The sequence below is a fragment of the Dendrobates tinctorius genome, unplaced genomic scaffold, assembly GCF_039654945.1.
Source record: "Dendrobates tinctorius isolate UK_male_01 unplaced genomic scaffold, ASM3965494v1 ptg000049l, whole genome shotgun sequence".
Classification (NCBI taxonomy): domain Eukaryota; kingdom Metazoa; phylum Chordata; class Amphibia; order Anura; family Dendrobatidae; genus Dendrobates; species Dendrobates tinctorius.
Window position 1 is genome coordinate 25,617,008 of NW_027361717.1, and position 27,120 is coordinate 25,644,127.

Here is a 27,120-nt window from a genome sequence, read left to right on the forward strand (position 1 = left end):
AATCATCCTTACCCCATGAGGGCGAGATCTTGCAGGGAGCCCCAGTCCAAGGAAGATTGACAGTCATCTTGTGTTTCTTCCATTTTCTAATAATTGTGCCAACAGTTGTTGCCTTCTCACCAAGCTACTTGCCTATTATTCTGTAGCCCAACCCAGCCTTATGCAGGTCAACAATTTTGTCCCTAGTGTCCTGAGGCAGCTCTTTGGTCTTGGCCATGGAGGAGAGGTTGGAGTATTATTGATTGAGTGTGTGGACAGATGTCTTTTATACAGGTGACAAATTCAAACAAGTGCAATTAATACAGGTATTTAGTGCAGAGTAGGAGGGTTTCCTAAAGAAAAACTAATAGGACTGTAAGAGACAGAATTCTTTCTGGTTGGTAGATGATTTATTTCATAAAAATAAAATGCAATTTAATTATGTAAAAATCATACAATGCGATTTTCTAGTTTTCATTTTTAAATTCTGTCTCTCACAGTTGAAGTGTGCCTACGATAAAAATTACAGACTACTCCATTCTTTGTAGGTGGGAAAACTTGCAAGAGCGGAAGTGTATCAGAAACTTATTTTCCCGACTGTATATAAATGGCTTAGAAGATTTGATCCTACTGACAGGTTCCCTTCAATTGCGAGTAGTTGCTCCTCAGCTTCTACATGTCGCTATATCCTTCAAAAAGTTAAATATTTATAAAGTTACTTTCATACTCTAGATTGAAAAACAACATAGGTGTCACGTCCGCCATGTCTGCCATGTCTGTTTGTCTCAAGAACTCCTGGAGCGATGTGCATGCGCATGTTTTGTCTGCTGTCCTGCATGTTCGCTAGAGCTGTGTGCAGACTCACCTCATGTCTGAGCTGCAGGATCCCTGCGTTTCTGCTCTGCCTTCTGTGATCTTCTCGTCATGTCTGGAGTCCTTGATCATGTGATGTTTCTTAAGATCCTGCACTGTCTGGTTCTGCAATCATCTCGTCATGTCTAGAATCCCGGATCATGTGTTCTTCCTAGGATCCTGCACTGGTTGGTTCGGTGATCATCTCATCATGTCTGAAACCCTGATCATGTGACGTTTCCTAAGATCCTGCATTGTCTGGTTCTGCTATCATCTCGTCATGTCTAGAATCCCAGAAGTTCTCCCCTGGTCCTGACCTGGAGGAGGAGGTGCTATGCCCTATATCAGGCCGCCTCTTCCTATGCTCAGGGCCTGATTATTGTGTTGCTTCCCTGCAAGGCTCTGGGTCTGTGGGGTTGCTCCCTCTATTCTGTGCCCTTGCACTTTGCTCTGTAGTGCGTCTCTGCACACGCTCCGTGCTCGTATTCCGCCTCTTGTCTTGTGCCATGTCTTGTGTTGTCTCTCGTGCCATGTTTCTCTTTGCCTTGCTTTGCCTTGTAGTCCTTCTGCTGTTCTTTGTCTTAGTCTGTTTTGCTATGTCTCGCCTTAGCTATGCTTTGACTTGTAGTCCTTCCTGTGTTCTCTGCCTCGCCTGTTTTGCCATGTCTTGCTTTTGCTATGCTTTGACTTGTAGTCCTCCCTGTGTTCTCTGCCTTGCTATTCCTTGCTTTGTGTTCCTCCCTATGGTCTCAGTCTTTGCTTGCTCTGCCTCGCTCTCTCCTATGGTGCTCTGTAGTGCTCCCTAGCACACGCACCATTTCTCCTCTCCTTAGTGCTCGTTTCTTTGTCTAGTCCCAAGGTCTTCCCTTGGCCCGGCTCTGGGCTTCTGCCTACGCTCCGCTGCTAGACTCTGTCCTCTCTCTGACCTGGCTCTGTTTCTGCCTGTATTCCTAGCACGCACCCTGCCTTGAACCCTGGCGTGGCTCCTAGCACGCACCCTGCCCTGAACCTGGCATGGCTCCTAGCACGAAGGTTCCTTTGCCCCCTCCTGTGCCTTAGTCGTGCCTCGTGCTGGCGTTACAGCCGTGTGCATTGGCCAGTGAGGTGTGCGTCCCTGCGTGGCTCCTAGCACGCAGCCCTTCCTGAACCTTGGCGTGTCTCTACACGCACTCTGTCTTGTGCCTTGGCGTGTCTCTACACGCGCTCTGTCTTGTGCCTTGGCGTGTCTCTACACGCACTCTGTCTTGTGCCTTGGCGTGTCTCTACACGCACTCTGTCTTGTACCTTGGCGTGTCTCTACACGCACTCTGTCTTGTACCTTGGCGTGTCTCTACACGCACTCTGTCTTGTACCTTGAACCTTGGCGTGTCTCTACACGCACTCTGTCTTATACCTTGTACCTTGGCGTGTCTCTACACGCACTGTCTTATTCTATGCTTTGGCGTGGCTACACACGCACCCTGTCTCGTTTGCGAACCTTGGCGTGTCCCCTACACACGCACCTCGCTTTGAACCCTGGCGTGTCCCCTACACACGCACCTTGCCTTGCACCTAGTCTTGAACCCTGGTGTGTCCCCTACACACGCACCTAGCCTTGGACCCTGGCGTGTCCCCTACACACGCACCTAGCCTTGGACCTTGGCGTGTTCCCTAAACACGCACCCTGCTTGGATATCTGTCGTGCCTCCTTGTCTGAACCCTGGTTTGCCTGCCGGATGCCCGGAACCTGCCGACCGTTGCCAGAGGTCCGGAACCAGATGACTACGGCCTGATGTCCGGAGCTGACGTCCGCAGCCTGATCCCTGGACCCTGTCGGTTTGCCAGCAGTCCGGAGTCCGATGCCATCTTGCCATTACCTGTGCCTAGGCGTGCCATCTGGCACGTACCATGTTATGGACCTTGGCGTGCCCACGCGCGCACCTTGCACGTTTTGCTTGTTTTCTCTGTATGTGATCTTGTGTTATTCTAATGAAGATACCTTGCACCTACGTCTAGTCTCGTCTTGCTTCCTGCTTGTCGTCAGACACTCGTCTAGTGTCCCCTGAGCCGGCCGTCTGGTCCCAGCAGTCGTGGTGGCTCACCCCCTTGGTCTTGCCCCTGACACTCCCTGTATAGGGGGTGGATTCTCACAAGGTCAGCTCGCCCTCGGTGGGTGGGTGCCACGACCCAGAGGGTCCACTCAAAAAATGGGCTCAGCAGGAGCTGAGTCTGTCACAGTTAATCAGGCCATGAACTCCGCTGGTACCTCGGCTACCCGTCTGATGACCCGTCTGTTATAGAATCTGATCTGCTCTGTCTCCTGGACTCTCCTGAATATGGCGGTACCCCGGCCACTCTTCTGATGTAAATCAGACCTGGCCCTTGACCTCTGGACTCATTTGGAAATGATGGCAGCCAGAGTAATAAGACTTGCTTGTCTAACCGCAGTCCTCCCCACTGGATCTTCATGTCTCGTTAGCGGCTCCTGTGTCTTGACCGATGCAGGTGTCCGTTTCAGATGTCGGATCAACATTGTTGGAGTGGTTTGTACTAAACTCTGGTTTCTGCCGAAGAAAATTTTTTTTTTTCTTCTTTCCAGCCCCAGTGAGAGGGGGCTTAAAGAGGGGGGTACTGTCACGTCCACCATGTCTGCCATGTCTGTTTGTCTCAAGAACTCCTGGAGCGATGTGCATGCGCATGTTTTGTCTGCTGTCCTGCATGTTCTCTAGAGCTGTGTGCAGACTCACCTCATGTCTGAGCTGCAGGATCCCTTCGTTTCTGCTCTGCCTTCTGTGATCTTCTCGTCATGTCTGGAGTCCTTGATCATGTGATGTTTCTTAAGATCCTGCACTGTCTGGTTCTGCAATCATCTCGTCATGTCTAGAATCCCGGATCATGTGTTCTTCCTAGGATCCTGCACTGGTTGGTTCGGTGATCATCTCGTCATGTCTGAAACCCTGATCATGTGACGTTTCCTAAGATCCTGCATTGTCTGGTTCTGCTATCATCTCGTCATGTCTAGAATCCCAGAAGTTCTCCCCTGGTCCTGACCTGGAGGAGGAGGTGCTATGCCCTATATCAGGCCGCCTCTTCCTATGCTCAGGGCCTGATTATTGTGTTGCTTCCCTGCAAGGCTCTGGGTCTGTGGGGTTGCTCCCTCTATTCTGTGCCCTTGCACTTTGCTCTGTAGTGCGTCTCTGCACACGCTCCGTGCTCGTATTCCGCCTCTTGTCTTGTGCCATGTCTTGTGTTGTCTCTCGTGCCATGTTTCTCTTTGCCTTGCTTTGCCTTGTAGTCCTTCTGCTGTTCTCTGCCTTGCTATTCCTTGCTTTGTGTTCCTCCCTATGGTCTCAGTCTTTGCTTGCTCTGCCTCGCTCTCTCCTATGGTGCTCTGTAGTGCTCCCTAGCACACGCACCATTTCTCCTCTCCTTAGTGCTCGTTTCTTTGTCTAGTCCCAAGGTCTTCCCTTGGCCCGGCTCTGGGCTTCTGCCTACGCTCCGCTGCTAGACTCTGTCCTCTCTCTGACCTGGCTCTGTTTCTGCCTGTATTCCTAGCACGCACCCTGCCTTGAACCCTGGCGTGGCTCCTAGCACGCACCCTGCCCTGAACCTGGCGTGGCTCCTAGCACGAAGGTTCCTTTGCCCCCTCCTGTGCCTTAGTCGTGCCTCGTGCTGGCGTTACAGCCGTGTGCATTGGCCAGTGAGGTGTGCGTCCCTGCGTGGCTCCTAGCACGCAGCCCTTCCTTGTGCCCTGGCGTGGCTCCTAGCACGCACCCTGCTCTGAACCTTGGCGTGTCTCTACACGCACTCTGTCTTGTGCCTTGGCGTGTCTCTACACGCGCTCTGTCTTGTGCCTTGGCGTGTCTCTACACGCACTCTGTCTTGTGCCTTGGCGTGTCTCTACATGCACTCTGTCTTGTACCTTGGCGTGTCTCTACACGCACTCTGTCTTGTACCTTGGCGTGTCTCTACACGCACTCTGTCTTGTACCTTGAACCTTGGCGTGTCTCTACACGCACTCTGTCTTATACCTTGTACCTTGGCGTGTCTCTACACGCACTGTCTTATTCTATGCTTTGGCGTGGCTACACACGCACCCTGTCTCGTTTGCGAACCTTGGCGTGTCCCCTACACACGCACCTCGCTTTGAACCCTGGCGTGTCCCCTACACACGCACCTTGCCTTGCACCTAGTCTTGAACCCTGGTGTGTCCCCTACACACGCACCTAGCCTTGGACCCTGGCGTGTCCCCTACACACGCACCTAGCCTTGGACCTTGGCGTGTTCCCTAAACACGCACCCTGCTTGGATATCTGTCGTGCCTCCTTGCCTGAACCCTGGTTTGCCTGCCGGATGCCCAGAACCTGCCGACCGTTGCCAGAGGTCCGGAACCAGATGACTACGGCCTGATGTCCGGAGCTGACGTCCGCAGCCTGATCCCTGGACCCTGTCGGTTTGCCAGCAGTCCGGAGTCCGATGCCATCTTGCCATTACCTGTGCCTAGGCGTGCCATCTGGCACGTACCATGTTATGGACCTTGGCGTGCCCACGCGCGCACCTTGCACGTTTTGCTTGTTTTCTCTGTATGTGATCTTGTGTTATTCTAATGAAGATACCTTGCACCTACGTCTAGTCTCGTCTTGCTTCCTGCTTGTCGTCAGACACTCGTCTAGTGTCCCCTGAGCCGGCCGTCTGGTCCCAGCAGTCGTGGTGGCTCACCCCCTTGGTCTTGCCCCTGACACTCCCTGTATAGGGGGTGGATTCTCACAAGGTCAGCTCGCCCTCGGTGGGTGGGTGCCACGACCCAGAGGGTCCACTCAAAAAATGGGCTCAGCAGGAGCTGAGTCCGTCACAATAGGTTCATGAAGTTCAACCTTTCTTGCTAGTTACACATTCTCTGTCACTAGATGATAAAAGGTCTTGATAGCTTCTTAACCATGAGTCACAGGTAAATGCTGGAGTCAAGAGGTGGAGAGGAGAGGACTCTGCAGAACCTGGGAGAAGAGGATTGCCATAAATACAGTCATATGTAAAAGTTTGGGCACCCCTATTAATGTTAACCTTTTTTCTTTATAACAATTTTGGTTTTTGCAACAGGTATTTCAGTTTCATATGTCTAATAACTGATGGACTCAGTTATATTTCTGGATTCAAATGAGGTTTATTGTACTAACAGAAAATGTGCAATCTGCATTTAAACAAAATTTGACCGGTGCAAAAGTATGGGCACCCTTATCATTTTCTTGATTTGAACACTCCTAACTACTTTTTACTGACTTCCTGAAGCACTAAATTGGTTTTGTAACCTCATTGAGCTTTGAACTTCATAGCCAGGTGTATCAAATCATGAGAAAAGGTATTTAAAGTGGCCACTTGCAAGTAGTTCTCCTATTTGATTCTCCTATGAAGAGTGGCATCATGGGCTCCTCAAAACAACTCTCAAATGATCTGAAAACAAAGATTATTCAACATAGCTTTTCAGGGGAAGGATACAAAAAGTTGTCTCAGAGATTTAACCAGTCAGTTTCCACTGTGAGGAACATAGTAAGGAATTGGAAGAACACAGGTACAGTTCTTGTTAAGCCCAGAAGTGGCAGGCCAAGAAAAATATCAGAAAAGCAGAGAAGAAGAATGGTGAGAACAGTCAAGGACAATCCACAGACCACCTCCAAAGACCTGCAGCATCATCTTGCTGCAGATGGTGTCACTGTGCATCGGTCAACAATACAGCGCATGCATAATGCCTTTTTGTATGACCAAACAACTCAATCTTTGTTTCATCAGTTCACAGGACCTTCTTCTAAAATGTAACTGGCTTGTCCAAATGTGCTTTTGCATACCTCAGGTGACTCTGTTTGTGGCGTGCTTGCAGAAACGGCTTCTTTCGCATCACTCTCCCATACAGCTTCTCCTTGTGCAAAGTGCGCTGTATTGTTGACCGATGCACAGTGACACCATCTGCAGCAAGATGATGCTGCAGGTCTTTGGAGGTGGTCTGTGGATTGTCCTTGACTGTTCTCACCATTCTTCTTCTCTGCCTTTCTGATATTTTTCTTGGCCTGCCACTTCTGGGCTTAACAAGAACTGTACCTGTGTTCTTCCATTTCCTTACTATATTCCTCACAGTGGAAACTGACAGGTTAAATCTCTGAGACAACTTTTTGTATCCTTCCCCTGAAAAGCTATGTTGAATAATCTTGGTTTTCAGATCATTTGAGAGTTGTTTTGAGGAGCCCATGATGCCACTCTTCATAGGAGAATCAAATAGGAGAACTACTTGCAAGTGGCCACTTTAAATACCTTTTCTCATGATTTGATACACCTGGCTATGAAGTTCAAAGCTCAATGAGGTTACAAAACCAATTTAGTGCTTCAGGAAGTCAGTAAAAAGTAGTTAGGAGTGTTCAAATCAAGAAAATGATAAGGGTGCCCATACTTTTGCACCGGTCAAATTTTGTTTAAATGCAGATTGCACATTTTCTGTTAGTACAATAAACCTCATTTGAATCCAGAAATATAACTGAGTCCATCAGTTATTAGATATATGAAACTGAAATACCTGTTGCAAAAACCAAAATTGTTATAAAGAAAAAAGGTTAACATTAATAGGGGTGCCCAAACTTTTACATATGACTGTATTATTCACTGAAACAAAAGTGTAAAAAAACAACTTTCATTGATAATCTTTAAAATACCATCTAAACAATCATAGACATCTTGTATATAACTACCACCAAGACCAAACCAAGGGTCAAATAGGTCAGGGAAAAATGATAATAAAGTATAATATTATACTTTATATTATATAATATATATTTGGGGTGAGGGACGCGGCTTTCATTCCACACGTGTCAGTGAGCTCGATGAGATTTTATTGAAGTATATTATTTGCTCCTATTGTTGGGATAGTTATTGTCATGCACTTGTGAGTCGTTTGGCACATATTAACTATGGCTAAAGCCGTGATGAAATGAATTTAGCTGATTTGGAGCGCATTTAAAAGCTATGGCTGAAGTCGGGCTTTAATGATTGCAGCTCTGTTCAAGCACATTTAATGGTGAATTGTGCCTTATTTTTTGTATAACCATAGGTGGCAGAAATTGTTCATTTATCTCTACCTGTTGCTCATATTGTATTGTGTTTAAAGGGATGATAAGCCTTTATGTGTCCCACAATGGAGGTTGCCTTTTTTGTCCATTATGTGTTTTTAATTTTTGATTAAATAAAGATTATTTCTATAATAGTTTTTTGGAATTGTGCTTTTTCTGTTCACCTTTTGCAGTTATTATGGTGTAACAGACAGGTTTGATATTGGTGCATATGGCACATATAATTGTTTTTTGGATCTATAAGTGATTAAGACACTAATAAATTTGGTTCATATAAAGGCAATGAAGCCACAAGCAAAACTGACTTTGAAAAGTCATAATAACGTCACCCCTTGATTTATTTTGGGGGAGGGATGAAAAAACAAAAACAGCAATACTGAATTTTTTTCTTATGTCGTTCAGATGCAGAGATGTTAAATTTATTCTGCCAGTCAGTGTGATTATGGCATTCCTAGATATATTTTATATGTATAAGCTTTATTACTTTGGCACACTTAAAAATCATCAGTATTTGTGTCTGTATATTGTGATCATTTTTTACTTTTCCATTGACAGGGCGGCTGTTTTTTCATAGGAAAAGCTGTAGTTTTGTTTTTCTCTACAACCATTTTGGGGCACATATAACATTTTTTTTATCATTTTTTAGAGGCAGGACAAATAAAAGCAGAATTTTTTGTATTTTTTTATTCCATTTTACAATGTTTTTCACTATTAGGAATAAATTAGTGGACAACCCCTTTAAATAAATCAGACTCCCTATCTATTTCATACCTCAAACCAAACTCTGAATAATTCACACTTCAGACCACTCTTTTTCAATAAATCATACTAGACCATCTAAATAATTTGTTTAAACCCTCAAAATGCATCAGACCGGACTCCCTAAATAAAGAACACCTCAAACCAGACCACTTAATCAATACTCCTAAACTCAAAATAAATACACACTTCAAGTTAGAGCAAGCAAAAAACTTCCCAGATCACAGCTTAATTTTAGGGTACATGGACACAATGTTTTTTTCCCTGTGGGTCTGCTTTAAAAAAAAGTGCTAATAATATGCTCAAAAGAATGAACATATGCATTTCTATGTAAAAAAAAACCCAAACACTAGCAGTTTAGTGTTTTTTACATCTTTTAGGTTTCCAAAGATGCCAAGCGGTTGAAAAAAAATCATCTCACCATTGTTCAGGAGTTTTCAACTTGGAAAATGTTTTCTTCATTGTTAAGACTCAAAAAACTCCCAGCAGATACGCAGGCGTCTAGTTGAGTGTTTTTTCTCTTTTTCACTGTTTTTTCTTCAAAATCCGATTTCGGTTAGTTTATTGATTGAATGAAGATAAAAAAAAAAAAATCATCCAGAAAACATAAGTATAACAGATGCACCAAAAACACTGGAAAAACCATATAAAAAGCCTCTGGCAGCCACAAAGGTAGAACAAAAAAAAGTGCTCTGGAAACAACCCCAAAAAAAACCACTAAAAAAGTGCTTCAGTAAAAAAAAAAAGCCTGGAGCGTCTTCTTTTTGGAAAAAACTCATCAGGCTCGCTTTCCTGAGCACATACAGACACGTATTCCTTCCATTACTAAGTGCTCACTAAGTTTTCATAGGGGTTAAGGCAAAGTCCAGATTCCAGTCCCATCGGCACTCCCGTCATTTTACGATCGCACATTTTCCCTGTAAACAAAGGCATGGCGTATTGGAAAAGAAAAAAAATTCTTAGTAAGTTTCTGATGTAGTTAATATTTGAGGAACCCTTTTTCTTTGACATCCCCCCCCCAAAAAAAAGGACACAGATAAAATTGTGGTGGGGCACCTATGGCTGCAGCTATGTGACAGGTCCATCCACTGTAAAATTCTGCAGGGGAAAGTGACCTGAGGGGTCAGTATGGTTGGATTGCTGAATTCAGCCCAGCGTATGGGAGAGATCACTGTATTTATAAGGTCCTTTTTATGAGGCCATAATGTACCTTACATACACAGCAGGTGGAGTTTCATTTCTTGACATCTTCTCATTTCACTTTCTCTGTATTTCGGCTTACGGGTAGACCGTGGTGAGTATCGGTGCATATCTTTATGCTCTTTACGATGCTTTTATTTTAATTGCAATTCACAATTTGATGTAATTTCTGAAGATTTACGGCAAGCTAGCACACATCGAAGCGAAGGCTACGTACCTGGCTCATGTGAATCATTTTTCAATATCTATTCCTATCGGCCATTCGTTACAAAAAGAATATACTGTAAATCTCAAACTATAATCTGTAGTTTTAGTGGCTGAGATCTGTGCTTTTAGGGCTCGCTCACACTGGCGTATAATACGGAGGAGTGCAAAATGAGAAAACATCGCATTGCACTCTGACGAATGTTATTCAATGGGTCAGCGCTCATCTACGAGTTTGTCCTCAGCTCTAATCGGACTGAGGAAAAAAATCGCAGCAGGCTGCGTATGGCGGCGTACATCGGACGGGACTCGTCAATGAGTGTGCCGTCTGATTTTTACCTACACATCTCAAAGGAACCACAAAATTTCATCAGCCAAGTGTAGAAAATTCACAGCCCAAACTGTCAGAATAGAATAGACAGAATAGATATATAGAATAGATAGAATAGTTATTTGTCCTGTAGATGTATAATTTCACAAGTTCCCTACATATAACAAACTAGCGCCGTTTAGTGCTGCTCATGTGGAGTTTATTCTACGCCTTTTTAGGCTTGTTAAATCTAATAATTAAATAAATAAAAAAAAATAATTAAGCTCCCCCCCTCCCATTTTTGATAATCGGCAAACCTAAACAGAGAGATGTGAGCAGATATTATCAGGCTGGGAAGGTCCATGGTGATTGAGACCTTCTCAGCTTAAAAATACCAGTCAGCAGCCACCGCACAAGTGGCGTATCACATGAGATGCGCCAGTTCCGGCACCTTGCCTGACTCTTCCCGATTGCCCTGGTGGAGTGGCAATGAAAATGGGAATCTGAGAGATATAAAAAGAGAGAAATAAAGACAAGGCTCAATAACCATGGACTTTCCGAACCTCATAGTATCAGCTGTCTGGTTTACCTTTGCTGGTTATCAAAAATAAGGTGGACCCCATGTTATTTTTTAAAATTATTTTGTCTATCAGGTTAAATAAGGTTAAACACCCTTTAGTGCCACATGAAAGGCACTAAAGGGTGCAAGTTTATTATATGTTGGGGGTTTGTGACATTAAATAGCTACAGAACATTTAGCTAGTCTATCTGTCTATCTATCTTTCCCATATCTATCTATCTATCTATCTATCTATCATCTACAGTATGTCTCTATCTACTATATATCTAAGATCTTTCTATCATCTATCTATCTTTACTTTCATGTAAGATTGCTTTATTAGTTTTGTACACTAGCTTTAAATTACATTGAGTATTAAAGCAGGTAAAAGATGATGTTATAAATGCATTGCACATAGATATCATATGGATGCCAAGTGAGAAAAATTGCAGACTTGCATTGCACTTGTAACGGAGACCAGGGCTGTAGTCGTGGCTCTCAATGGGTGTTTTGTTGCACCCTTGCCCTCCATCACATACACACAATGTCCCAGTGGTAGCGTACCTTTGTGTCCCCTTTCCTGTCCGTCTGGATCCTCTCTGGTCCACTGAGGGTCTTTCTCTTGGGGTTCCACAGAAATAGAGACAGAGTCAAATTCCAACTTAAAATAAACAATTTTACTTAGTTCCTTTCTCAGCTCGTCCAGTTCACATTTAGGTACAGCACAAGATACTTCACAAGACATGACATTTTCTGTCCCTGTGCTGTCGCTCACTTCTTCAAGAATATTGCAGGGTCGCACCGTTGTCCCCGCTACTGCAGCATTTTGTCTGACCAGTCTGACTATCTTTAGGAGTTCCCAGTCCATTTCGCCCCAGACACACAGGCGTCTTCCTATGTAGCTGACCGACACCATGACAAAGCTGCCCTGTATTCCTTTCCTTCACCAACAATTGTTACTCCTAGGCCCTGGACGACCTGTGCTCTTTTACTTAAAGAAATGTTGCGTGGCTTAACTGCCCTGTCCGGGCTCCTATGCCCTACTGATTGAAAACAGGAAAACCTTCCAGCTTACCCAGTTGGCCCCTCCTAAGTTAACTAATTCCTATCCTATACTTATTGCTATCCTACTCTGCCCCCTCTAGTGGGCTAAGTCAGTCACTGCACTTTCCCTACACTACAATTCAACATATAAAAAGCACCATTGAATCAAAGATTGTTATAATACAATATAATAATAATAAAAATTAATTAATTAATCATTATTCAATGGTGTGTTGGATTGAATGGCTAACCATTCGAATACACTGAAACCAAAAAGAGGAATCAAACTGAACGTGAACTAAAAAAATAATAAAATATGAAATCACCATACCAAGGAGAAAGTTAAAATACCTTTATTAATGGCGGTAAGTAGTACTCTACATAAAAGAAGTGCTTGTACACAAAAAAATATGTATCATAAAAATGAAAGTAGAATATAAAAATATTGGAGTGCGCTGTGCACATATATCACCAATTTCAGGTACATTATCATTGCCTAATATTTTGTCAGCATTTATTTAGCAGCACGTCCTTGTGCGGGGCCCACTTTGTGCAATATCACTGCTGTTGTGCTATATTATTTGCATTTTGCACTTTATCTGATTAACTTATTGTATTGTTTTGTTAGTAATTATTTAGCCGCACGTTCTTGTGAAGGGACTTTTTGTGCAATATCACTATTGTTGTGATATACTATTTGGCACTTGTGCATTTTATCTGATCAACTTATTTGCACCTTTGGCCATTTAACATTGCCTCATATGTTACTGGCATTTATTATGATTGTTGTTTATTTTATTTTGAAGCACTTATCACTTTTGATCACTATAATGCACTTTCTATGCCCATTTGGTCTTTGCTGCTTTAATATTATGGACTATTGATTGCAATATATATCTTCCTATATTGGTGATTTTTTATATTCTACGTTCATTTTTATGATACTTTTTTGTGTACAAGCACTTCTTTTATGTAGAGTACTACTTACCGCCATCAATAAAGGTATTTTAACTTTCTCCATGGTATGTTGATTTTATATATTTTATTATTTTTTAGTTCACATATATATATACATTGCACTACACAACGGCAGTATTAGAAGACATAAATTACATTATAACACGAACACAGGCAAGGGAGTGGGGCACAAATTGGTCTTGGTACACCCCTTACTCTCCTCCCTCCTTTAAGAATGGTCGTCCCCAACCATACGGTGCTAGAAAGAAGAATAAAACGCTTATATATACAGGAGAATACTCCAGGCAGAGAGGTAAATGATCAAATGAGGTATGAAGTCTGTTAGCTCAGCAGAGGGTGCCAGAAATCACCCACCGCAGCCGCAGAAGTCTTTTGGCTCACACAAGAGTCCATTAAAAACGCACATTCACTTGTAATAGAAAATCTATTTGTGGCCAGAGAAAGTCTGTTTTCCTTCAGCAATTTTGAACAAAGGTTTGATGACAGTCTTTCAGGTGACACCACAAGTCCACATCTATTTCCACATAGTTTATTTCGGATTATCTGGACCTGCTCATCAGGTCTTCAGTCCTTGAGAGCTTCCCTCCCTCCCTCCATTGCATGGAGTATGGCCCTTTAAAGAGCATGTGTGCTGCACGCTCAGCAGTCACAAGCACAGTCTTTTTTTTTCAGTTCTTGGGCCCATAACCCCATAGGGTTAGGATCTTGCTATCCAGCAGGAGAGGTACAGCAAGTGCAACAAAACTTGGGGGAGGGGAAGAAAAATACAGTTCAACGTTCAACTGTGGCCCATACCGGCCACACTGCACCCAACTTTGGGATGCTATAGGGCTCCTCTGCCCACAGGGATGCGGAACAGTCCCATCCTTACTTAGGTGCAATGAGCACTGCTCCTCCTTTAAGTGTCATCCACTATTTCAGCGACACGTGTCCCATGTCACTTTGTCCCACATCGGGCTCCATACCCACGCTCCAGCAGACGACCCTTCAGCTGCAGGTGTCGTGTTCTCCTGCCGCAGTGACAGAGGAGGGACAAGACTTGGTCGTTCGCTAACCAATGAACATGGGGCCTACTGCGCCCCCTCCTGGTCGGCAGAGCTCGGCCCAAATCTCTCTCCCGCTGCTTCTTTCTTTTACCCCCACGATCCATGCAGCCTGCCCGGGGGATAGGATGGGACCTTCCGCCTCTTGGTAACAAGTAGACGGACCGAGGGACAGGGCACCGGTGAAGATGGGCCTGCACTCCAGGGTTTGGGATTGGTTCACTCACCACCTGCTCGTCGTCCCGCTCCCACTGTTCCGGCATCCCGACTGCGATCACTCTGCGACCGTCAGGCTCCACCAGTGCAGCTTCCGCACCCTCCGGCTGAGACTCTTCTGGCTCAGGCTTCAGCTCCTCCAGTTCCGCCTCTTCTGGGTAAGGTTCCTTTAAGGCAACATCTTCTGGATTGCCGACCTCCTCACGTACGTGATGACGTTCCGGGTCCAGCAGCTGCCGGCTGCACACGAGGTTTTCTTCTGGAACCCATCTGTTCTGAGGTGGGGTCACTTCCGGCCGCTCTACCCATTTCTCTGAGATCTGTTGCAAGGGGCGAGGCCTTCTCCTTCATCATGCCCACCATGGACAGATCCCAGTGGGTTGTCTGTTTTACCCTTCACAGGGGGAGTGAGATCAACTTTTATGCCCCCAGTATCCTTTGGGAATGCTAAAGATTTTTTTGAATCACAGGTGAATAAAGGTATAGATGCGTTAATTTATCACAAGTCATCTTCCAATCTTTTTATAGCAGAGAGACAAACCATTAAAGATATTCAGGGTTGGTCTGATATAAAGTAGTGATACGGGCAGCTGACAAAGGTGGTAATGTTGTACTTCTGTCCGAGAGTTACTATGTGTCGGAAGCATACAGGCAGTTGTCTGATACAAGTACATATTCTAGGCTTTCCTCTTACCCAACATCTAGGTTTAAGAATGATTTACTCACATTCTTCAGACAGCATTTTATCTAAAAAAATAGCGTAAAAACTTTTACCAGAGCTCCCCCAAAAATCACATTGGTACCATGTACCGAAGGTGCCCAAGTCTTTGTCTCAACCCCCAGGTCGTCCCATAGTTTCAGGCATGGGGTCTCTCACAGAGCCCCTTTCTCAGTATCTTGACTGTGTTAGAGACGGCGGAATGCACTAAATAATAAATAATAAGTGCGTTCGCCGCCCGGGGTCCACCGTGCAGAAGATGTTACACTGCTGCTATGTAATGGCAGACGCACTATATGGCGGTTTAACGCACACGGGTTGAACGTCACCTGGAGTGCGCTGGGCGGTCTCTGTTCCTTCACAGAGACACCGAGGCGTTAAATACAAAGACCGAGCCTGCTGCCGTCACAGGACTCAGTGAAATGCACGCACGGTATATGATCACAGGACTTGGGGCCAAGACACAGGGTCCGCATCCCTCTAGACCTACAGTGCGTGCGGTGTTGCAACCGTGGACGCCAAGGAGTACTACTGACTGCAGCACGGCGACAGACACTGCTGCTATACAACAATGCCCGGTAGCAGGCGCACTGTCGGACGCTAGCACTGTGGATGATGCGTATTGTGGCCTGTAGCTTGCCACTGACTGGTGCTGACTCTATCACTAGTTCCCTAACCACACACATAATATCAGAGGGAGGGGAATCTTAATGAGTCATTTGCAAGTCCATACATCCGTCATCATTCACACAGTTAGCAACTAGAGTCTATACTAGCGCATGGCCGAGCAGCCATGTGAACCCTTTATAGCCGGGACCTTCCGGAAGCTTCCAGATCCCTGAGATGGACCAATCAGATCTGGAGAAGGACCTGAGCATGTGACTCCCGATCTCCAATGGGAGATCGTCTCGTGAGCATGCTCAGTGGAGTGACGGAAGGATTTAGCCTCTGGAGTCACTTGCTGCTGATCTGCCTGCATTGCTATTGTTGGCCCAGAGGTGGCAGCAACAGCCAGACCCACAGAGCTGGTCTGAGCAGAGCGTCTGGAACGATGGGGCTGCTGAGCAAGCTCTTCTGCGGTCAATGGAAAATGGGAGACCGCAGAATGTGAGGCACTGGATCCCTGCTGTGCTGCTGCAGGAACCCGATGCGTAACATTACCCCCCCTCCTAGGGGCACCCTCCCCCCTGAGCCCTCCAATCCACCGAATAAAACTTTTTGCCACGCACCACCTCGCGTCCCACAATGGCATTGACCTCAGACTCGTCCGAAGACAAGTCTGATGTCCCGGAAGATGACTCGGAAAACCGGGACATGTGAACAGGTCTGAGAATGGACACGTGGAAGGCGTCAGAGATGGCCAACTGTGGTGAAAGAGCCAGGCGATAGACCACCGAGCTGATCCGCTTGAGGATTTTGAAGGGACCAATGTACCACAGCTCAAACTTGGTGGACTCGACCAGCAGCCTGTTTCAGGCAGAGAGCCACACGAAGTCGTCAGGGGCAAATGTAGGAGTGGTGCGCTAATGTGTGTCAGCAGAGGTCCTCATTCTCTCTTTAGACGCTAAAATGGCATGCTGGGCACAATAGGCGCATGCCTGAATGTATTCTTTCGTGTCCCGTGCCCTGTGCGGCCACCAATAAGACCTTGCCAGGAGTTCTGTGGTCCGCTTGTAGCCAAAGTGACCACCCAACCTGGACGCGTGTGCCCACGCGAGGACCTTTGGCCGCAGGAGAGGAGGGACAAAGGTCTTGCCCGGGGGCACTGACTCGAGGGCGTCCGGAGCCACGGTCCTCAAATTCTCAGTGGGGGGCGCGGAAAGATCCGCGGGCACCTCTGCAGAGGCTACTTGGATGCTGCCCCCATGCACCTTCCCACACAGCTCTTGCTCCATCCCAGTATTTTCCCCGAGGACCACTCTATATAAGGGGAATGGCAACGGAGCCAGGGAACCCCGAGGAGCACCTGGTCGATGCACTCTGGCATAATGTGCAGGGACAGCGTCTTATGGTGAGATGGTGGAATTGAGAGCCTAAGGGGTGCTGTCTGGTGGGTAATCCAGGAAGATAAGGTCGAACCATTGACCACCCTGATGGGCATGGGGTGAGGAAGTGGCACCAGCGGGATTGCGGGCTGTTGGGCAAAGGCCGAGGACATAAAGTTCCCTTTTGCCCGGAGTCCACCGTGACCTCTACCTCTGAGGAGGAAGCACCGCTATCTACTATCCCTCGGAATGCCGGTTTGGGGGAGAAGGTCTCCATAGCAAATAGACCCTGTGATAAAACACTCCGGGATCGCCTTTGCTGGGGTCAAAGGTCACGTGCGTTCAGCATAAAACTCAGGCGCAGAACTGGGATTCGGGTATAACTGACTCTGGGTCAGGTTTATTAATGGTGAAAGCAATGCATAAAGAAAAAAAACATAAAACAAATCCTGGCCTGTCCGGCACTAACTAAACAAAGTACAACCAAACTACCAACTGGCGGGCTTCTCCCGTCCAGCCAAACCACAGTTGCAGTGGGCACTGCTTCCACTCACGTGTGTCTCTCACACAGACAGGCTCTCTGTGTTCCCAGGCTGAGACACTCACACAACCACCTTGCATCCTTTTATATCCACCTACCATTATTCATTAGCAAGCAGGTGCGATACTGACCAGACTAGGCCACATAGGAAAGGAATCTGGGCGAGATATACCTGCCCTCATCCACTATTCCCACATGATTCTCACATATCCCCCCCCTCTGCTGAGACCACTCTGGTCGAGCAATGACACCCGCCAAACAGTGCACTCGGGACAGGGCATCTGCATTTCCCATCTGTACCCCTGGGCGGTGCTCCACCGTAAAAGTGTAGGCCTGCAGGGCAAGGAACCACCGGGTCACCCGGCTATTCCGTTCCTTGTTCAAGTGCATCCACTTGAGAGGGGCATGGTCAGTGATCAGCCTGAACTTTCGGCCCACCAGGTAATATTTGAGGGCCTCTAGAGCCCACTTAATGGCGAGGCACTCTTTTTCTACGACTGCATACCTTTGCTCGTGTTTATTCAGCTTCCTGCTGAGATAGAGGACTGGGTGTTCCACCCCGTCCCTCACTTGTGAGAGTACGGCCCCGATACCGGTATCAGAGGCATCCGTTTGTACCACAAACTCGCTGCGGAAGTCCGGAGTCACCAGTACGGGCTGAGAGCAAAGTGCCCGTTTTAGGCTATGGAAGGCTTCTTCAGCCGCTAAACTCCATTTAATCATGACGGAGTCTTTCCCTTTTGTAAGATCCGTCAGGGGGGTAGCGATGGCTGCAAAATTGGGTATGAACCGGCGATAATAGCCGGCGATCCCCAGGAAGGCTTGCACCTGCTTCTTGTTGACAGGTTGTGGCCAGTCCTGAACCGCCTGAATCTTATCAACCTGGGGTTTAACAACACCCCTCCCAATTACATACCCCAAATACCGGGCTTCTTCTAGCCCGATGTGACATTTCTTGGGGTTCGCGGTTAGACCTGCCTCCCACAGGTCATCAATCACAGCTTGTACTTTCTGGAGATGTGTCTCCCAGTCCAAGCTGTAAATGACAATGTCATCCAAATAGGCCGAAGCGTACTGCCTAGGTGGCCTCAAGACTCGATCCATCAGTCTCTGGAAGGTCGCCGGTGCCCCGTGCAGTCCAAACGGCATATACACATACTGAAATAAACCTTCCGGCGTAGCAAATGCCGTCTTTTCTCTGGCAGCCTCAGCCAGAGGGATCTGCCAATACCCCTTTGTTAAATCTAGGGTCGTAATATACCGGGCTTTTCCTAACCGATCTATTAACTCGTCGACCCGGGGCATAGGATAGGCATCAAATTTTGAGACCGCATTCAGTTTCCTGAAGTCATTGCAGAACCGGATGGTGCCGTCCGGTTTAGGAATTAGCACAATCGGGCTGGACCACGCACTGTGCGATTCCTCAATGACTCCTAACTCTAACATTGCCTTCACTTCTCGGGAAACGGCTTCACGGCGCGCTTCCGGGATTCGGTAGGGCTTTACGTGAACTGTGACACCAGGTTCCGTTACGATGTCATGTTTCATTAGCATAGTCTGCCCGGGTTTTTCTGAGAAAAACTTTTGGTTGTGAAGTAGAAACTGCCTGACCTCAGTCTTTTGCCGCTCCGAGAGAGTCTCTGCAACCCGTACCTCCGGTACGGTATGCGAGCAGACAGGACGAGCCAGCTCCGCTGACAAGGCAGACCGATCCTTCCAGGGCCTTATCAGATTTACATGATAAATCTGTTCAGGTTTCCGTTTACCTGCCTGGTATACTTTGTAGCTTACTTCACCAACTCTTTCCTTGATCTCAAAGGGGCCCTGCCACTTTGCCAGGAACTTACTGTCCACCGTGGGGACCAGGATCAACACCCTATCTCCGGGTGCAAACGTACGGATCTTGGCGCCCCTATCATAGATTCTTTTTTGGGCTCCTTGAGCCTGTATCATGTGTTCTTTGACGATAGGCATAACAGCCGCAATACGGTCCTGCATTTGTGTGACGTGATCTATCACTGTTTTAAATGGAGTGACCTGACCCTCCCAGGTTTCTTTTGCAACGTCTAACAGTCCGCGAGGACGTCGGGCGTACAATAACTCGAAAGGCGAGAATCCCGTGGAAGACTGGGGTACTTCCCTGATGGCAAAAAGCAAATACGGAAGTAAATAGTCCCAGTTCTTCCCATCCTTGTCTATCACCTTTCTCAGCATCTGCTTCAGAGTTTTATTGAACCGTTCAACCAACCCGTCTGTTTGAGGGTGATACACGGATGTGCGTAACGGTTCGATTTGTAACAATCGGCAGAGCTCCTTCATTATCCTGGACATAAAGGGGGTCCCCTGGTCGGTGAGTATCTGTTTTGGTATACCGACCCGACTAAACACATGCACCAGCTCCTTGGCAATCGTCTTGGTGGCCGTGTTACCCAAAGGGATGGCCTCCGGGTAACGAGTGGCATAATCCAAGATGACCAGGATATGTTGGTGTCCACGTGCAGACCGTGGAAGGGGCCCAACTAAATCCATCCCAATCCTCTCCAACGGGACTTCAATAATAGGTAGGGGTACCAAAGGGCTACAGAACCGGGGCTTAGGTGCAGAGGCTTGGCAGTCAGGACAAGACTCGCAATATACACGAATATCATGATGCATGCCTGGCCAAACAAAACAGTGTAATATCCTTTCGGTGGTTTTCTGGACTCCCAGGTGACCTCCCATCACATGTCCGTGGGCCAGGTCCAGCACCTGCCGCCGGTAGGGTTTTGGCACGACTAATAGTTGCAACGTATCTTCCCCCTTTTTCTCTATCTGATAGAGTAAATCATTCTCCAGAACCATGTAAGGATATGCCAGCCTAGAGCCAGGTTCTACGGGTACCCCATTTATCACTTTCACATTTGTCCTAGCCTGAGAAAGGGTAGGATCCTTTATTTGCTCGCTTTGGAAGTCTTCTTTCTGAACTTCTAAATCCGGCAAACGGGGAGGTGGACGGCTGTCAGCCTCCTCCTCTTCCCCGGTCTCCTCATTATCACCCACCATGACTGAAAACGGGAACTGCAGGTCATTTCCCGCAGACTCTTCCCCCGAGTCTTCCGGGGAGACCTCTTCCAGGGGTTCGGGACCCACACGCTCCCTGGGAGAATAATCATGTACACTATTACCCGAGGGCATCAACTGATTCTCCCACAATTGCCAGAAGTGGGGAAAATCCCGGCCCAGGATAACATCATGCAATAACGCCGGGACGAGTCCCACTTTATGTTGCACAGACCCATAGGAAGTAGTAATGCATATGACCGTGGTGAGGTACGAACAGGTGTCTCCATGCACACACGTTACAGAAAATTTGTCTGATGGTCCAGTCGGGGCTGACACCAGACTGGCCTTCACCAGAGTCACCACACTTCCCGAGTCTAACAATGCCACCACATTTTTGCCATCAACAGTTAAATCACACAAGTGTTTTTCCACATCCTTTTGACCGGCATTCACACTCACTACCCGTGCAACCATAGACATGCGGTTTTTAGAGTCTGTGACGTCGCACTGCATGGGTTCAGTAGTGACCGGACAGTTCGCAGCAATATGTCCCATCTCTTGGCAGCGGAAACACCTAACGGGCCCCTTGCTTAGACCATAGTTCGTTACTCTCGGCCTCGCAGTGCGGGCAGTCCCGTTTTCCTCCCCCACTGTCTTAGTGATTTTTCCATCTCCCCTACTCCCTGGAACAGTCTTACCGGTTCCACGTGGAGATGATGAAGAACGAGGTGGGGTAGCGTCGTCTCGGAGTCCTTCCGCCACGGAGTAACGTTCAACCAGATCCACCAGTTGATCTGCCGTCGTAGGATTTCCATGGCTTACCCACTTCCTCAGGGCTGGCGGTAGAGCTCTCAGGTACTTAAGTGTCCATGACGACTCTCTGGATTATCTCTGGCGCTGTCAACACCTCGGGTTGTAGCCACTTCTTCGTCACGTGGATCAGGTCGAACATCTGGGACCGCGGTGGTTTATCCGGCTGATAAGTCCATTGATGCACTCTCTGTGCACGGACAGCGGTCGTCACTCCCAGCCGGGCCAAGATCTCGGCTTTCAATTTGTCCAAGTCCTGCGTGGCTTCAGGCTCTAAGTCATAATAAGCCTTTTGGGCCTCACCGGAAAGAAACGGGGCAATCAGGCCGGCCCATCGTGCCTTCGGCCATTTTTCTCGCACGGCCGTCCGTTCAAACGTGGTCAGGTATGCCTCGACGTCATCTTCGGTCGTCATTTTCTGCCAGTACCGACTCACGTGAATCACTCTCGACTTGGCTTCCAGGTTAAGCTCAGGTAAGCTTGCTAAGCGCTGCGCCACCTGCTGGAGAAGCGAACGATCGGCAACTGTCATGTCCACCAACTCCTTCAGCTGGGCCATCATCACCCGATTAGCTTCTTGCTGGACGGCGGTGGACTGTACCAGCGCTTTCACCACGTCCTCCATGCTCATGCTTGCAACGTGATGCCCGCATTCTCCACCACAATGTGATAAAACACTCCGGGATCGCCTTTGCTGGGGTTAAAGGTCACGTGCGTTCAGCATAAAACTCAGGCGCAGAGCTGGGATTCGGGTATAACTGACTCTGGGTCAGGTTTATTAATGGTGAAAGCAATGCATAAAGAAATAAAACATAAAACAAATCCTGGCCTGTCCGGCACTAACTAAACAAAGTACAACCTAACTACCAACTGGCGGGCTTCTCCCGTCCAGCCAAACCACAGTTGCAGTGGGCACTGCTTCCACTCACGTGTGTCTCTCACACAGACAGGCTCTCTGTGTTCCCAGGCTGAGACACTCACACAACCACCTTGCCTCCTTTTATATCCACCTCCCATTATTCATTAGCAAGCAGGTGCGATACTGACCAGACTAAGCCACATAGGAAAGGAATCTGGGCGAGATATACCTGCCCTCATCCACTATTCCCACATGATTCTCACAACCCCCACCAATTACCACTGGACGTGATCGTTTTTTCGACCGCTGCGGACACCTGTTAGCCAGGTGACCAGACTGTCGACACTGGTAACAGCGTGTGGAGCTTTGTGTTGGACGCGGCTTGGGATGGGTGCGGGACACCTCCATGGGCTCTGGAGGTAAAATTTCCAGCTCGGGTGGTTCAAGAGGTTCAGAGAGGTTGGGAGCCAAGCTAACCTTCCGTCTGGATTGAGCACGCTCCAGCCCGCGCTCTGAAAAACGGAGATCAATGCGGGTGGAAATAGCAATCAGCTCCTCCAGACTTATGGGAACCTCCCTGGTGGATAGAGCATCCTTAACATGCTCCACCAAACCTCTCCAGAACACAGGGACAAGGGTTTTATCAGGCCACTCCAGCTCGGAAACAAGAGTCTGGAAACGGACGGCGTACTGGCTGACCGACATGGATCCCTGTGTTAATGCAAGTAACTGGAGAGAGGTGTTGTGAGTGACCCGGGGCCCCAAAAAGACCTGTTTTAGTGATTTTAGAACCTGAGCAGCGCTCAGAACCACGGGGTCATCACGCTCCCACAGTGGCGTGGCCCAATCTAGCGCCCTGCCCGACAGAAGGGAGACAATAAACCCCACCTTAGCCCACTCTGTAGGGCTACGAAACCCCTACAGGTGGCGCTGTCACCAGAAAACTTATCGGGCAACTGGAGGCGGGATATTGTCGGCGCAGGCGTGGATGTGGGCCCACGTGAGATAGCTTCTGCGGCTGCCCAGGCAGCAGCTGCTGTAGCATTCGCAGCTGAGGTGGAACTCTCGAGGGCCGCCCACCTGCCCTCCAGCTGCTGAATGTACTGCCGTAGGTGCTGCTGGTCCGCCATTACTAGCCAGACCCTGGCGCTAGTATAATGTTAGGGACGGCGGAGCGCACTAAATAATAAATAATAATAAGTGTGTTCGCCGCCCGGGGTCCACCAAGCAGAAGATGTTACACTGCTGCTATGTAATGGCAGATGCACTATATGGCGGTATAATGCACGCGGGTTGAACGTCACCCGGAGTGCGCTGGGCAGTCTCTGTTCCTTCACAGAGACGCCGAGGCGTTAAATACAAAGACCGAGCCTGTTGACGTCACAGGACTCAGTGAAATGCATGCACGGAATATGGTCACAGGACTTGGGGACAAGTCACAGGGTCCTCGTCCCTCTAGACCTACCGTGCATGCGGCGTCGCAACCGTGGATGCCAAGGAGTACTGCTGACTGCAGCGCGGCGACAGACACAGCCGCTATACGACAATGCCCGGTAGCAGGCGCACTGTCGGACGCTAGCACTGTGGAGGATGCGTATTGTGGCCTGTAGCTGGCCACTGACTGGCGCTGTCTCTATCACTAGTTTCCTAACCACACACGTAATATCAGTGGGAGGGAAATCTGAGCAAGCTCCTCTGCGGTCGATGGAAAATGGGAGACAGCAGAATGTGAGGCTCTGGATCCCTGCTGTGCCGCTGCAGGAACCCGACGCCTAACAGACTGGCTGCTTCGACCACTCTTGCGTGACATCCCTTCCTATCTTAAGGATGCTAAAGATTTTTAAGGGTTGTCAGGGATTTCGTTTGGCAGGATAATTTTTCTCTTGCCTCTATAGATGTCGAGAGTCTTTACACAAGAATACAGCCTGACTTTATTTGTAAAGGTCTAGTGTTCATTTTGAAACATAATGCATTTAAATTTGGAGATACGTGGTACTTGGACGTTGAAGGTACTGCGATGGGGACACCGGTATCATGCGCTCTGGCCAATCTTTTTCTTGCAGTCTTTGAGGAAAAATATATTTATTTGTGGAATAATCTTTTTTTGAAACATATTAAATTATTTGTGTGTTATGTGGATGACGTCTTCGTGGTATGGGACGGAACCCAGGATACATACATTCGCTCTTACCTGTCACACCGCAGCGATGATGACGATTTTCGCCTGCGTCCATGCATCGCTAGTCGGCACCAGCGGGATGCCAACGAGGAAAAAATGGCCCAGGACATTCGAGTGCGGTCAGCGATATCCAGCGGGAGGGGCGGTCGCAGGTACGTGTCACATGTAGCGAGATCGCTAGCGATATTGCTGTTGCGTCACAAAATCGGTGATGCTTTAGCGCTATCGCTAGCGATATCGCTATGTGTAAAAGGCCCGTAAGGGTAATTTTAAGTGTGGCCATTGTACTTATTGCCCCTTTAAATTAACGGGTAAATCTATCAGAATTGGTTCTATTTGTCAGCAGATACGGGACTTTATTTCTTGTAAAACCGCATATGTGGTATATGTCATATTTTGCCCTTGTGGTTTTTATAAATCAGAAAAACTATTCGGCCCCTATAGGAGAGGTTTTTAGGGAACATTTTAATTCCATTTTGTCAGGTAAAGGAGTTCCCCGCCTGATAAGTCATGTTGGGGAACACAATGGGGGAATCCAGAAGTTCTTCCTTTTGCTGGTGTGGAAAAGGTAAATTTGCCAAGGAAGGGAGGTGATTTGCACAGACTGCTTTTGAGAAGGGAAGCTAGATGCAGGCACATGCAACAGGTCTGAATGACAAGGTTGACATGTCAGTGTTTTTGTAAAAAATAAGTATATTTTTGTATATTTGTTTTACATGCTGTTGATTGTTTTTTGTAACAATTATGTTTTTTAATCATGTACTCTATTCAAGTGGGTTGGTTGCTTTGTTTGCTATCAAACATTCTGACGTGAGGAGGGGGGTGGATACCTGGCCGGACACAGGTATAGGTGCGCCTTCCCCCCTCCACGTCAGTTGGACCCGTGGAAGTGCGGCAGCGCGAAACGGCTGTCATCCTCTAACCACACACATTGCTCCCCTGCTGAAGACTTTAGCTATGAAATAAAGGTGGATTTTATGAACGGTGAGTGCCATCCTTATTTGTTCTGTGTTTGGATTTCGATATTGTATTCTCTAAGGATAGAGCACCCATTCTTAGGGCGTTTATGCCTCTTGGTGTGTTTATGATTGTGGGCGTTATATTGGTGGAGCAACGGTGTCGGTGTCTTGTTTCTTTTTTTAACTAATTCCTATCCTACAGTTATTGTTATTCTACACTGCGCCCACTAGTGGGCAAAGTCAATCACTGCACTTTCCCTACCCTACAACTCACATATATATATTTATATACATTGCACTACACAACGGCAGCATTACAAGACATACATTACATTATAACAGAGGCAAGGGAGTGGGGCACAAATTGGTCTTGGTACACCCCTTACACACTCACGTGACATAAGTTCAACCATACGGATTCCACTAGTCCAACTTTTCTGGAGCTACATTAGATGATTTTATACGCAAATGTGAGTGAGCCCTTAAGGGCAGGTGCAGACAAGCGTGTTTTTGGTCTGAGTGCAATCCGACAAAACATCGGATCGCATTCAGACAAATGTTATTCTATGGGACAATGCACATGTCTGATTTTTTTCCTTGTGCAATACCTGTCCATGGAAAAAATCACTATGTGCCCAAGTTTGACCAGATAATTGAATTGCACTCGGCCATGCAAGTCAATAAGTACATGGAAAACATCAAACTTCACTTGGATGACATCTGAGTGCAGTCCAATTTCCGAAGACTCAAATAATGAAGAAGATGGAGACATTCTTTTCTCCATCTTCTCCTCATCCAAGAGAATTGGATCACACTATGCTGAGGCTCTGACCAGAGTTTGATCAGAGTGTAATCTGCATTATTGGCCCGATTCTCTCTAATGAGAATAATGACGGCTGTGTGCACCTGCCCCTATGAGCGTTCATGACTTTGTCACCTATCAATTACTGAAGGTCCGGATTACCTAAAATTTGCCTTATAAAACAAGTTGTCATTATTTGCACACTTTCAGGTTATACATCGATGACATTGCTGGCACTGTTGTCTTGGACTACTACAGTTCTGTCTTGGAATCTGTCTACAGAAAAAAATCTGCATTGAGTTTGTATGACTGAACAGATCTGTAATATGAGTTTTATTCTAATGGATTCATAATAGATTCATAATGGCCTCCATTATTCTAATAGATTCATATGTAATATGTAAGAAACAAAAGTTCCATCCCCTGCCATAATATTCAGGTATTCTTCACTTAGAGTATTGCTTGTCATGGAGGTACGCACATTATAATGACACGCAAAGGGCCTCCAGTTCCATAATACGGACCCACAGAAAATCTTGTCTTTCTTTTCCAATGATCTTTATTGGTATTTTAAAATTTTTAAAGGGGATGGATAAAACATAGGGTATAAAAGGTGGGAAAGTAAGGTAATAGGGAAGGGAGGGGAATGAAAGGGAAAGAAGGAATAGGGAAAGAAATGAGTACCCCTATAAAGATAGGGGAAAGACAGGCATACACATATACACTGTAATGAATTACGTATAGTATGACATGTACAGTAGATTAGTACATAATCTGAAGAAGTTGCGACTGGTCTACTTATATTGGTCAAGCAAATAGTTACTTTGTTTAATTTTGTGATAAAATTTGAGTACTAACTTTTTTATTTTTAGGTGCCAAAACTAAGCAACTTATATTGAAGTATATTATGCGTATTGTTCTACACCTGCATAGTCTGTATTGAGCCTCACGTTCATCATTGTCTCGCGCACTGCAAATCAATGTATATATTTC

General features: G+C 46.9%; 1 protein-coding gene and 1 long non-coding RNA gene across 3 annotated transcripts in view; one reads left to right on the forward strand and one right to left on the reverse strand.

Moving 5' to 3' along the window:
* LOC141091156 (uncharacterized) overlaps positions 1–9,661 on the reverse strand; it is a 42,486-nt gene extending 32,825 nt beyond the window's left edge. Inside the window, exon 1 of the long non-coding RNA XR_012232441.1 lies at positions 9,100–9,661. This is a non-coding gene — a long non-coding RNA (uncharacterized lncRNA). The remainder of the gene's footprint in view (positions 1–9,099) is intronic.
* Positions 9,662–9,934: 273 nt separating this feature from the next.
* The window catches only part of LOC141091157 (uncharacterized), a 72,027-nt gene continuing 54,841 nt past the window's right edge, over positions 9,935–27,120 (forward strand). Inside the window, exon 1 of one of the 2 annotated variants that reach the window (XM_073576561.1) lies at positions 9,935–9,972. The gene's annotated coding sequence lies outside the window, so the exon portion shown is untranslated. Of the gene's footprint in view, positions 9,973–25,207; positions 25,351–27,120 lie in introns of those variants that run through there. The other variant, XM_073576560.1, reaches the window with a different exon arrangement.